General features: G+C 40.8%; 1 protein-coding gene across 5 annotated transcripts in view; it reads left to right on the forward strand.

Moving 5' to 3' along the window:
- The window catches only part of PRDM5 (PR/SET domain 5), a 209,240-nt gene that overhangs the window by 57,459 nt on the left and 137,234 nt on the right, over nucleotides 1-14,547 (forward strand). The gene's annotated exons all lie outside the window — the stretch shown is intronic.

Genomic DNA, 14,547 nt, shown 5'->3' on the forward strand with positions numbered 1-14,547 from the left:
TAGGTAGGCTCCCCAGGGGTACTCTCCCTTCTGTGATACAGTGTGATTAGAGGAGTGATATCCTATTGTACTCACAGCTTCCACTCGCACTCAAAGGCATTCTCAAGGGTCATGGGGTGTAACTTTTTTTTTTAGGATTCTGCTTACCAGTTGGCAACTAGGGACCAGGGTTGTAAGGATATTGGGTTTGTGTAATGTGGTAGATTCTGGAATCAGATTGTCTTGGTTTGAACCCTAGCGTCACTACCTAACTAGCTGTGAAACCTTGGATAAGTTATTCTGTTTGTGCCTCAGTTTCCTCATTTGTTAAATTTGGTTAACATGTAGCACCCATCTCATGGGGCTGTTTCGAGGAATATATTATATATTATGTGTAAAGGTGCTTATTAGCAAAGTATCTGACACATAATAAACAATAGCTGTGAGCTGTTATTACTATTATTTGTTTTTTTCTTTCTTTTTTTTTTAACATTTATTTATTTTTGAGACAGAGAGAGGCAGAGCATGAATGGGGGAGGGTCAGAGAGAGGGAGACACAGAATCTGAAACAGGCTCCAGGCTCTGAGCTGTCAGCACAGAGCCCGACGCGGGGCTCGAACTCACAGACTGTGAGATCATGACCTGAGCCGAAGTCGGACGCTTAACCGACTGAGCCACCCAGGCGCCCCTTATTATTTGTATTTTAAAGCAGATCCTTTTATGTTTCAGTTTTCATAGAATGAATTTGACTAAATATAAAGCATATGTTTAGTAAAAGTAACATGATACTCATACACATGGGAGACTTGTATCATTAGAGAATCTGACTGTCATGAGCATCTCTCAGAAGGAAGTGTGAGTGCCATTCCCCTGCTCTAGGCAGGGAAGTTTGCTTTTAGATGACCTAGGCCAGGTGTGTGGGGGTGTGTGCCTATGTTTTGGCTCAGTCTCAGCCTATCAATAGTGGTGTTAGACATCCCAGAGGAATGCCTGGGGACATTCATCTAGGTTCATGCCACTTTGTGGTGAGCCCCCCAGAGACATTTCCCCAAATGGGGACATTGTTGTGGTAGGACTGGTCCTTATTTATGGTTCTTAATTATGATTGCAAGATGAACCTCAGCAACAACCATCAGGGAACTTTGGAAAAATGAGTTTATTACTTATGGGTCCTGGAGGATACATGGCATGCATGGGACCACACAGTGAGGTCGTGGATAGAGACAGAGGGTAGAGACATGGATAGTGGACCTGGGTTTCTACCTTTTATTGGAGTTGAAGGTGGGGTGCCTAGGGTTTTGTGGGTATCCTCTTTATTGATGAATTTAAAACATAAGTGGGGGTAGGAATTAAAATATGGGAAGGGAAAAGCACGTGGTCAGAAGGTCAGTTATCTATGTCTACCAGAGCTCTCTAAAAAGGGAACTTTATGAGTGGGACAGCCAGGTTCTTTATCCAGCTGTGTGGTTGTCAGTGTCTTTATTCAAGATGGATATCTTTGAAGTGGATGCCAGGCAATCAAAATCTTAATGTCAGGCATTTACATTACAGCCAGAAAAACCAACTGTCAGATACTCACACTTAGACCTAGAAGCCATGCAGTGGGAAGAGGCTGGAGTGGCCTGAGCTGAGATGAACCACATCAGCATGTGAAGGCCTTGTATGTCATGCAAAGGAGTTTGGACTTCTGATGGGCACTGGGCAGCTTTTAAACAGGTACTGGTAGGAGGAGATGCACGAACGACCAAGAGAACTCTGAAGGCAGTGTGAAGGATGAATTTGAAGATAGATTTTGAATCAATGTGGAAAAATACTCAATTATGAGAGTGCTATCTATGTTCAGATAGTGGATCATTGTCAGGACGTGCCCCAAATCCAAGAGCTTTCTTCCCGTGGCATCTTTATAAGAAAAGGTTAGGAAGCTCTGCTGGAGGTGAGGCTGGGTCAGACTAGAGAGGTCTGGACCAGGAAGTCCTGGTGGATGCTATTGACCAGGAGATGCAGAGCATCTGAGTCAGAAGAAGGTCCAGGCTTGAGTGAGATTTGAGTTTAAGACCCAGGAGATCAGTCTATGAGGAGTGTCTGAATTGGTACCCGGGGAGTAGAATCCACCTTTTGGGTTGCATATCCCAGAAGAGAGGGACTGATGGCATGGAGAGGACCTAGGCATCCCACCTGTCAGGGACAAGACCGGCTTTCCTCTGGCCTCGGGCAGATCCGACAGTGCACGACTGTCAGAAAAAGGTTGGGATTCAGGAAAAAGAATCCAGTGAATAGAATGACTGCCCTGGGTGTAAAGCAAGCTGGGTAGGAGCCCAATCACGTATGGACTAGATTGGGAATGAGAGACTGTCCCATGGGAGAACAAATAAAAAAATGTCTGCCCATTTTCTTAAACAGGCCATGAACTGGCCTCAAGTCAGGGGATTTGAGAGTGAGGACTAAATGACCTGAGTGCTGAATTCAGAGGGCCCACTCAGATGGTCCACTTAGTCCCCCATCTCTGGAAGGGACCACATTCCTGAAGGATCTGTTGGAATGTCCGAGATTCCTTTTCTGAAGAGCTCCCCCTCCCGAGTGCGTTTAGTTCCATTGACTCCCTGGATATGTAACACCAGCTGCAAGACAATCAGATCAAGGGAAAAGCCCCAGCTTTCTTTATCAGAAAAGATCCCCTACTGCAATATTTGTATCCTAGGTTTAGATGGCATTCCTTACCAGGCCTTTGTTGCCAGAGCAGTTACTGGTGCCAGACACAGCTTGGTCTGTAACAGAGAGATATTCCTATTGCAGTGATCCTGCCTCCTGGCAACACAAGACTTTTGGCAGAATTCTCGAAAATGAGCTACAGTGAGAGAGAAGCATGTAAAACATAGATGTTGTGGCCCCTTTTAAGCCAGTCCTTCTGTTCACGTTTGGATAGTAGGAAGTTAAGAGCTTTACCTAGAAATTTGGAGCGAGGAACCTAAATGTTTCAGGAGCAAGTAGAGATCAGCTTCTTGGACAAAACTTCTTTTTCTGCACACTCCTTAACTCAGAGGGTACTCTGCAGATCACCCTTACTGATAATGTTCTTACTGATGAACACCCATGTGGCATTCATGGGCCTTCTTTAAATTATATATGAGGGTCATATTTTGCCATCTTTCCACTGTGCCATTATACAACTCAAAGATGGAGAGTCAGGAATCATCGGCCAACCCACTTGATGGTCTAGATGTGTGGAAGGAAGATTTGAGAATTGTCTCCTTTCCTCTTTGATTGCATGTAACATATATATTGTTTAAATTTTGTGCCTATATTCCTTCATGTAATTACCTGAAATATGCCTGTCTCTATGGTTTTGTCTGCTTTGGATTCAAAACTTCTAGAGGGTTAATCTGTCTAATTTTCTCCTTCTGTACTCTGTTTTTTGGATATTAGGTACCAACATTCAAGGCTTTTAAATCAACACTTACCATTCATCTTTCATTCTCTCCTTAACTCTAGTTTTTAATTCCAAAGAGACTTTTCTTTACGTCTTCTTTAAAAAACTTTTTTTTTAATGTTTATTTATTCTTGAGAGAAGGAGAGACACAGCATGAGAAGAGAGACATAGAGAGAGAAGGAAACACACAATCTGCAGCAGGCTCCAGGCTCGAGCTGTCTGCACAGAGCCCGACGTGGGGCTCGAACTCACGAACTGCAAAATCATGACCTGAGCCGAAGTCGGACGCTTAACCGACTGAGCCACCCAGGTGTCCCTAGGTCTCCTTTTTATTTTTTATTTTATTTATTTATTTTTTTTATTTATTTTTGGGACAGAGAGAGACAGAGCATGAACGGGGGAGGGGCAGAGAGAGAGGGAGACACAGAACCGGAAGCAGGCTCCAGGCTCCGAGCCATCAGCCCAGAGCCTGACGCGGGGCTCGAACTCACGGATCGTGAGATCGTGACCTGGCTGAAGTCGGACGCTTAACCGACTGCGCCACCCAGGCGCCCCCCTAGGTCTCCTTTTTATATATGAAAATTCTCAAGTTGAATGCCAAGCGTGTATCTTCCTGTTTAGTGTTTTCTTCAAATTGACATTGGCTTTTCAATTTCTCCTTAGTATCAATGAGACTGATCACACAGGCTTACAGTTTTGGAGTATTTGCAACTTTCCTTGGCCTATACCTCACATTAATTTCACACACCCAGGTATTTATTTTTCAGTGACCCATTGTTTTCATTTTTATAGCTGTTACCTCTTTCCAGAACCTACTGATTCATATCTAGGCCATTCATAATAGCCCGTCTGGTTCTTTTTGCTTTCACAAAATTTTACCTCCACCACACAGTCCATTCTGCATATTAGAGTTGTTGGCTTATCATCCACTTCCCTTTATATTTCCAGGTTGAAGCAAAATATTGGCGGAGTTTTCATTCTTCCTCCATGCAGTAGTGTATGATTACCAAGAAGCTGATCCCTGTGGGGGTGGGTTAGACTTAACCATTGACGTTCCTGTTAAATGGACGACAAAGTATCCTGCTTGATGCAATCACCATTTATTTCTTGTTTCTCTGATTTTGCTACTTGAACCACCAAATTTGAGTCCTGTCATCTTTTAATGTGTCTTCCCAATCAAATTTACCAGTATCCTTCATCTTTCCTTCTGTGCAAGTCATACTGTTATGACTAGGCTGCTCCACCTTTCTTTCATTGGTATAATTTTTTTCCAGTGCAGTCATACCTTATGCAGGGCTTAGGTTCTGAAGCAAGTTCTTAAGGCAACTGTCTTGTATAGTAAAAATTGTGGGCCATGAAGGAATGGTCCTTACTATTTAAATTTGTTTTCTTTCTTTGATTTTTTTCCTCATTTCTTATTTCCTTTAATTGAACAGATGTAGTTTAATTGGTGTAAGTTAATATGTGTACAGTGGAACTCTTGTTAAGTTTTGAAATGACCTTCGGCCTCTTCTATTGACAAATTTATACCCCATCCATTTAGTCCCTGGACTGAACTCATCTTGTGTACTGGGGATCCCCAAGCCTACCCCCACATTTGGAGATTCACTAGAAGCATTCATGGGATTTAGCATATAGTTTTACTCATGGCTAAGATTTATTGCAATGACCCAGTAGGAATATACTGTAAAGCCAGATCATAAAGGGAAAAGGCACAGGCAGAGTCTACAGAAACCCATGAGTGATTTCCTTAGGCTCTTTCCCTCGCATGAAGTGTCACACAGAGCACACTCTTCTCTCAGTAATGAACTTGCAGCCACACACGTGATGTTTCTGTACAAAGAAGCCCATTAGAAATTTGGTACCCAAGGTTTTTATTGGGGACTTGTAGGCATTTTCTGCATCACATGTAACAAAATTGCAGATTTACAGAAGAAAAGCAGGTGTTGAGCATAAATGAAATTGTTTCCACAGTCTAGGCACAGTGAACCACCCTTGTTCACTGTTGACTGGGGACACTCTGAGAACCCGAGTTCCTACATGCCAGCCAAGGGCCAGTCTTACAATCAGACTTTCTAAGCCTGGTGGTCTCCAGACTGCTGGGTTTACACTTTTTGCATACCTCTTAGTTGGAAGCTTTTTATAATGTACTCTTCGGTGCTGTGACATTGACTTTTCATGTTGTCCATCCAGGGGACCTGGAACTGTATGTTATTTTATACGCATGTGTACTAAATGTTTTTGAAATGAATGAAGTTCATATATATATACCACTTTATAACAATCAGTACATTGCTTTGTGAGTTAAAAGAAGTATTTGTTTTCTGCTTCCTCATTAATATTGAAGATGTTGAGAAAAGGAGCTGTTTTCTAGAATTTCATTTGTAGCTTTTCCTAGTACATTTTAAAATAACCAATAAATGTACAGTAAATGTTCAATAAATGTTGTTTACTGATAACTGTTGTCACTTTTTTTTTTTTTTAATTTTTTTTTTTCAACGTTTTTTATTTATTTTTGGGACAGAGAGAGACAGAGCATGAACGGGGGAGGGGCAGAGAGAGAGGGAGACACAGAATCAGAAGCAGGCTCCAGGCTCTGAGCCATCAGCCCAGAGCCTGACGCGGGGCTCGGACTCACGGACCGTGAGATCGTGACCTGGCTGAAGTCGGACGCTTAACCGACTGCGCCACCCAGGCGCCCCGACTGTTGTCACTTTTTAGAATTCTTCATCACAGAACTGTAGTTGTTGGGTGATTATGAGAAAGTAAAGGATGAACTTTAGTAATTGAGAAACATTTGTTGTCTTAGGTGCATTTTTATGCAAAGATAACTCATTTGGTGTGTATTGAGTTATGTACATTTTGAGGATATGAATGAAGAGAATATAATTAATTTAAATGGATTGGGTAGATTTAATTTTAATGGCCTGTAGAAAAACTATGTACTTCACAAAAAATCTGAAAACACGATGACTACAGCAGTGGAATTTGGGTTAGAAGATCAGGATCAAAGGAAAAGTAGATACTTTTTTTCTCTTTTTTTTCCCTCCCTGTGAACTGCACACTGCTCTTTGCTATTCAGTGTTTCCATAAACTTTGCCTAGAAGTTTTCAGATACAAAGCATCTTATCTAAAAATACCATCAAAACTGTGCTCTTTGGATCTTGGAGATTATCATTTTTTATACAACCAGCTCTTTCCAATGATTTCATGTCTGAGAATTAGAATTTTGCTACTCAAATTTGCTTATTATTATTTGGCACATTTCATATACTCTTTTTGAAAAAGTTTATTTATTTTGAGAGAGAGAGAGAGTGGGTGAGGGGCAGAGAGAGAGGGAGAGAGACAGAATCTCAAGCAGGCTCTGAACTGCCCGAACTGAAGGGCACAAGTACCCTTTTAATATGTCATAGGGAATGTTCTCCAGAAGTTGACTTCAAGGCTTTACATTTGTATAAGTTTCAAATCTATATTAAACAATTGGGCAACACTATAGTCTCATAGAGCTAACTAGATTTAAATTTTTGTTAATGTTTATTTATTTTTGAGAAAGAGGGAGACAGAGTGCAAGTGGGGGGGTGGGCAGAGAGAGAGAGGGAGACACAGAATCTGGAACAAGCTCCAGGCTCTGAGCTGTCAGCACAGAGCCCGATGCGGGGCTCAAACCCACGAACCGTGAGATCATGACCTGAGCCGAAGTCGGACACTTAACCGACTGAGCCACCCAGGCGCCCCAGAGCTAACTAGATTTAAAGTTTTGTGAATTATTTCTGCTGGATCTGATGGATGCTACCAAACTGTCAGGAGACATGTTGACTTTATTAATATGGTTTTCTAATTTATTAGTGAAGTAACACATAATAGAGAAATCAAAAAGTAAACCACTAAGTAGTCAAAATAGATGCACACACTAAGCCTTGTGTATCCTTCACAGAAAACCTCTAAAGCAATAATATAATATGCTAATGTCAGCAGAATTTACTTTTTATGCAGTAAAAAACTTTTCTGTCCAAAAGTGTCACTGACATTTGAATACCTGAACATGTTTGTAAAACTATAGAAAGGGATGATGGCTACACGGTGAAGGCTATCTCATAAATTTTCTGTGGAAAACAGGATACACTTTTGACTTTGTCTTTCAGTTTATGTTAGTTATTCCTTCTTTTAAAAAAATAGCCCAATTTTCAAAATACTTTGAAAGGCAAGACTCAAAAAAGGAGTGCTTTTAAAAGTTGTACATTAAGTCTCACATTACCTCTCAAAAAATGTTTTTGAACCTTAAAAGGAAATAAAGGCCATGACAGTTTTAAAAAAAGACACAATAGCTGAGCTTTTAGTGCATAAAATATTTATTGACACCATTACCAAATAAAAGGTTTCCATCTCTTGAGTGGTCAGCTGCCTAAGCATAGATAGATAGGATTTACCTAGCTATGTAAACTTGACCGAGTTCCTCAGTTAAATTCGCCTTTGTGTCTGACTGTATCACGAGAACTTGCTTTCTACAGGTTACTTTTATATAAAGGCAACCTCAGTTAAGTGTAAGATGTGGGGCCAAAAAAGCCTCTTTGATTTTAAGTTGCATCACTAGACATGCTGCCCAGATCCTGGGTCATATAGTCCTTTGTATGCTGTCTTCTGTCCTCCATTAAGAGAGATCTGACAGATGGGTATGCATCTGTAGAGAACAACCACGATAGCAAAAGAGCCTAAATCACATCAGACAAGGAAAGAATGATTTGTCTTGTAGAAGAGAAAACAAAGAGAAGAAGGGACTCTTGCCTTCAGGAACTTGAAGGCCTGTGTGTGTAAGAGAAATTAAAACTACACAAGAGGACAGAGCTGGAGTTGATGGCAGGTGGTCATAGAGCAACGTGTCTCAATTTGGCAGAAGGGAGAGTGTCAGTTCTGTGGAAATGGCATCTGGATTTGCTACTACCTTATAATGGCACCTGCTCTTACTGCACGTGTCCAAGCAGAGGCTCTTTGAATGTGTGTTTGATTTGAATAGAGGAGTTTAACATATCCTTCATGTCCCTTCCTTGGAAAAAGTTAGCATTGCAAAAAGTTAGCATGTTTATGGCTGTGCCATTGAAAGTGTTGTTTGTCTTTAAGGTGTCTGTTAGCCACTGTGAGCCTTGGTTTCTTCAGTTTATTAATACTTGGTGATTGCAGATATCATTGGTATAATGTACTGTCCGGCATCTTATTTCATTCTATGCTCTTACAGTTTCTGTGAGGTCCCAGGGCAGAGATTATTATCCCCAAGGTCAGGAGACCATGGCTCTGCTCCGTGACAGGGAATGATTCACTTTAAGTGGTACAGTCAGAGTTTGGGTAACACCTCGCTTTTTGATTTCTAGTTCAGCATTTCTCCTGCTTGGGAATACTTTACTGAGGTTCCTTTCAGCTTGACATATTTAGGGCACTAATTATTTGTAATGAAAAACAGATTCAACTTTTCACTTCAATCCTTTTAAGTTATTTAACTTCCTGGGCATAATATTATGAATGCTGTTCAGTTAAAGACAGCATTTGTCTTTAACAGGGGTTTGTAAAACCCTGTTACAGGGGTTTGTAAAAGTCTGTGTTTTTTCTGTCTGCTTTCCCATCTGAAGATGGGAATCTACGGGTCGAGATTATTCAATAATATGGAGGAGGAGATACAAGCAGATATACTAGAATGGTGTGTGTGTGTGTGTGTGTGTGTGTGTGTGAGCACAAAACAAGAATTTCAAACAGAATCTTTTTGAAAATCAACAGAAAAGAAACCCACACCCTTTGCTTAGAAACTATAAATCACGTTTCCTAGTGACAATCCTTGCTGATTTCTGAAAGTATGTCTCTTTGGTTTAAATCTGACCACGGTGTGCTGTCAGAACTGATTACTTGAGCAAACTTCTGGTTATTAGACACTGAAGGCAGGGCATTTGGCCTAACTTCAGTTAAAAACAATCACAGAAAAAAAAATTGCTTGTCCTTTGGATCCAAAAATATGATGACATTGTATACTCCAAAGATATCCATACCTTAAATCTTAGTGCTTGAAACTACCTTCTTTGAAAAACCTTGTTGAAGGACAGGCAGGGAAGTGTATTTTCTTTACTAAATAAATCCTACAACATACTGTGACTTCTTGTTAAGGACATTACTGCTGTATTTTTTGGAACTGACTGTACTTCACTGCGTTAAATTTTACCTTATGTTAGATAAGATTCTATTGGTTATATTTTGCCATGTTCTGGAGACAAATCTGGCTGATTAGCCTTGCCCTGATGGCCTGTTATGTATTGAGTGAAAAATTCCTCAGACATTCAGAATAATTGAAAGAGAAAAATAGAGTAAGTAACATTGTAGATTTTTTTCCCTGTGAAAATTAACTATCTGAATATTAAGTAAGCCCTGCTACCCAATTTAACACAGAAAATACTTATATTTAAGGAAAGAGAATTTGTATTGGTTACATGCTGCCAACTTTTTCTGTTACCTATAAGTTAGGGTTTTCTCCTACTGAGCTGAATCCTTTTTGTAATTTCCTTTGTTCTTTACTGGGTGGGAAGACATTAGCTGTGACTTCTATTTAATACTAACCTTTCCTCTGGAAAAAGGGACAGATCTAAAGTGGCACGTTCTCTAGATCACTTCAAAAGTGATGTCAGTAGCATTTAGCAGAGGCTAGAACCTGCCAAATTCCTACACAGTGATAATCCTCATTTACTATAAAGTGGCAAAGTCATAAACAACTGTATTGAAGTGTGAATGTTTTCATTTTTGCGTGAGGGTTTCTTCCCCTTCCCCACCTTCTCTAACTATTTTTCTGTAACTGGCTTAGGAAGTCTGTGCAAATTAAATAGAGTTTGGGGCTGAGATAGTTTTTACTGCAAGATGAGAACATTTACTTCACTACAGGCCCCCAGGCATGCGGAAGACTGTTCTCAGTAGGACAGTAACCCATACACTTCATTTTCATGAAAATTCAAATAAAAGATGATGGTATTTGGAAGACTAGTTTTGATGGAAAAAATACACTTTGGCTGCAAAGGTTAGTTAGATGCTGAAACATGATACTTAAGAGGAGTATCTTCTTTATTTGTTGGACTTTAAAAATGTTCAATTTATTACCTCAGGGTTCAGTATCAAATTAAAAATAGATAAATGGAGACTTTAATAGTAGCCATCTGTCTGGAGAGTTTTTATTTGGTTTCTCTGGAGAGAAGAAAGATGGCTTAGATTATCTTTGAATGTCTCTTTTAGATATTTCATGAGGAGAATGCTGTGGTCAGGGTAGCAAGATAAAAGTCATGTGAGCAGATAATCTAACAGCTTTAGTGAAGTGTTGAAGACAGGGATAGGGGAATGAGGAAATGACCAGGCACTTGAAAGTTGGGGAAAACAGGTAGCCTGCAAAGATTGCATAGGAACGTAAAAGTCATTTGGGTAAGGGTGTGTAGAATAAAGTAAATGGAAAGTGGGTCTGTTAATGAACAAAAAAAAATGATTTCGAGTATGAATATGTAAGCAACCATAGTAACATCACTGCCTGTGATAGTGTTGTTATGAGAATATAAGTAATAGTGAATCAATATATAAGTTTGGATCTATTGAAAGTATCATGTTTCATCAAAATTTTAATATAAAATTAAATCGTGCTTGTCCCTTAAGCTGGAATGTAGTGTGAGAAGGTTATGGGCAACCGGAGAGTGCATATATCTAACGGACTGGAAATGAGTCAGTAATACTGAATAACTGGACGTATTTGGAGCCAAAGGGCCTGGGAAAAACACTGAAATATATGAAGAACAGACAATGCCCCTGGTAAAATGTGCTTACTATAATAAGTTACAGAGAAATCTTTGTTATGTTTCACATCTTTGGGAAAGAATTCCAAATATCAACCACATCTAATATATATTGTTCTTAATACTAGGTGACAAATGTATGACTTAGAAGGGCCATTGACTGGTTTCTGTAAGTAGTCATATCCTCTCAAACTGAGATATGTCACAGACAGAGCCATTGGTGTTTCCCTAAATAAACTTAGCTGGATTTTGTGGATTTCAACAGTAGTTGTGTTACTGGTGGGAGAGTCTGTTGTGTGAATGGAGGTCTTGGTCCTTGGATTCTCCACAAGAAGATTTACATGGGGATCCCTGCCCCTCAAAAAGACAGTCAGAAGGAAAGTAGCAAACACAAAGCAGTTTTTTTTTTTTTTTTTAAATTTTTTTTTTTCCACGTTTTTATTTATTTTTGGGACAGAGAGAGACAGAGCATGAACGGGGGAGGGACAGAGAGAGAGGGAGACACAGAATCGGAAACAGGCTCCAGGCTCTGAGCCATCAGCCCAGAGCCTGACGCGGGGCTCGAACTCATGGACCGTGAGATCGTGACCTGGCTGAAGTCGGACTCTCAACCGACTGCGCCACCCAGGCGCCCCACAAAGCAGTTTATTAAAGGGAAAGTACACTCTTAAATCAAAGTGGGTGAGCGGGCAGATTCCCCTGAGGTAGAATGGCCCCTAGGTTGTTTTGGGATTGGATATTATTGGGTCTCTGTGGGCTGGGAGGAGCTGTGAGGTACAGTGGCATGGTCTCCAATGGAGGCTGCTTCTTTTCATTTGGGAGGCGCCCCCTACAGGTTGGGAGGAGGAGTTTGAACCTACAAGATTTGTATGTGAACCCACAAAGCAGCCTTTCTCCATGGGGGTGGGGAGGCTGTACCTGCAATGCAAAGGCATTATAATGAGTCTAGGGGTTACCCAGCGGCAGAGGTGAAGAGAAGAACTCATGCTCTGCACCTGTGGCTCTTGATTTGCCAGTCCCAAGGTCTTGGAAGCCACAAGGTGAGGCTGTTGTGCCTCCGGGCATTTAACGTGTTGCTTATTTTTCACCATCCTTGCCTCCAGCTCAGGTCTGTACCATTCCCCTTCTTGGATTTGGGACTCTGCCTCAGGGTGTTCCTTCCACTGCTCCTGTCCAGCTTCTACCTAACAGATGTAGGTTTTTAATTTTGGTCTTGAGAAAAATATTTTTTTCAAGCATCTAATGGCATTGCCACTTGTTCTGCTTAATTTAGCTGTTTGTCAATATAGTTTTGTTACTGTAGCTAGGGAGGAACCTGGCAAGGAGAATTTATACCCGAGTATTTAAAATTATTTACCCTGTTTAAAGAAAGGTGGGTTGATGTCCTCTTTGAGGAGAGGTGTAGAAGGTCCTTTCTATCTATCCTAGCAGTGTTTCTGGACATTTCTGATGTTACCCATTGGGCAGTGAGGGTTCCGGGTTGAGGGTAGGAACGTAGTACAATTTTTAAGTGCCTGCCAAAAGAGATCTTCTCATTATGAGTTTATTTAGTGGGAAGTTACAGATTCCCATAGCTTCACACCTAAACATGAGATATAAATAGTAGGTGTTTATACTCCTAACTTCTTCTTTTAGCCAATTATAATATTGAAAATTAAATTCCTCCTTCTCAGTGAGGTCTGGCATTTCATTAGCAAGATTTTTAAATGATTATTGAGAATCCTTGGGCATTTAAGAAAACAGGAATTGTTTGAGAAGCATGGCAGTGAATGTATATGATAGTAGAAACAGGTAAACTGTATTTTTTCTGGACAATATTTGCTGAAATCTTGAAATACTGTTTTTTTCAGTGCATGTAGCAGATATTTATATATGATAGTTTTTAGGGGTAACTTGACCTCTATAGATGGCTTCCTGGTCGCATGTTAGTATATGATTGGGCCAGTGCAGTCTGTCTGATCTCAGTACCCATTATTTTCTCAGTTACTCCTTCTGTTCTAGTCCCATGGCCTTTTTGCTGTTCTTTGAACAAACCTAATTTGTCTTTAACCCAGGGCCTTTCTATTTGCCTTTTATTCGCTGTTCCTTCTGTCTGGGAGCACTCTTTAGTTCTTCACTGGCTCATGCCTTCCTTCTTCTTCCTCTTTTTTTTTAAGTTTATTTATTTTGAGAGAGAGAGTGAGAGAGAGCAAGTGAGCATGTGCACATGTGCATGAGCTGGGGAAGGACAGAGAGAGAGAGAATCCCAAGTGAGCTCTGTGCTGTCAGTGAAGAACATGACACAGGGCTCGAACCATGAGCTCATGACCTAAGCCAAAATCAAGAGTCAGATGCTTAACCGACTGAGCCACCCAAGTGCCCCTGGCGCGTTCCTTCCTTAGAGCTCTTTTCAGATCACCTTGTCAGAGAGGCTATGCCTGACCATGTCATCTGAGACTGTTCATCTCCCCTCACTCTGCTTCCTGCTACTCTTCTTTAGTTGTCCTCACAGGACTTATCTTTACCTGAGGTTATATTCTATACTTGTTTGTTCTGAAGTGCTGCGATGCCAGGCCTCATCTATCCTGTTCACTAAAAGATTCCCAGTGCCTTAAGCTGTACCGGCCACATGGTAAGAACTCAATAAATTATGTTGAGTGAATGCATGATTGTCCAAATATACCAGGAAAATACATATCTTATTAGGCTGGTTGTGCTTTATTTTATTAAATAAGATTTTGGAAATGTAGAATATGTTTATCCCCACCCCAAGTCCGCAAAGGTGAATTTGCATTCTTACATTTGTGTTACTTGGTGTTAGGGATCTGAAGTGCTAATCACTCATTCCTTCTTTCTTGTCCCCTGGATTCCAATTGAATATAGACACACAGTGAGTTGGATAGAGATTGATATATGTATTATTAAACTGAGCAGTGCCTGATAATCTACAATGCGGGGGCTTTGGAGAAGCTTGGTTTAAAGCAACTTGGGTTCAAGAATGTCCAATAGATTACACACTTCTTTGGCAGTTACCTTTCTCCCTCCAACTGAGTGTTGAGTGGTTCTGACCAGAAGGGCTTATGGCATGAAACACAAAGCAGAGGGCCCACTGTCCTCAGCAAGCCATCAGCAGTCTGTGAAAAGACAAAATGGGGCACTTGGGTGGCTCAGTTGGTTAAGCATCCAATTCTTGATTTTGACTTGGGTATGATCCCAGGGCCATGGGATTGAGGCCCGCGTTGGGCTCTGCACTGAATGTGGAGCCTGCTTAAGATTCTCTCTCTTTCTCCCTCTGGCCTTCTCCCCCACTCATGTGCTTTCTTTCTCTCTAAAATAATTTTTTAAAAACAGACAGAATGGAAC

Source organism: Neofelis nebulosa, chromosome 3 (assembly GCF_028018385.1).
Source record: "Neofelis nebulosa isolate mNeoNeb1 chromosome 3, mNeoNeb1.pri, whole genome shotgun sequence".
Lineage (NCBI taxonomy): Eukaryota > Metazoa > Chordata > Mammalia > Carnivora > Felidae > Neofelis > Neofelis nebulosa.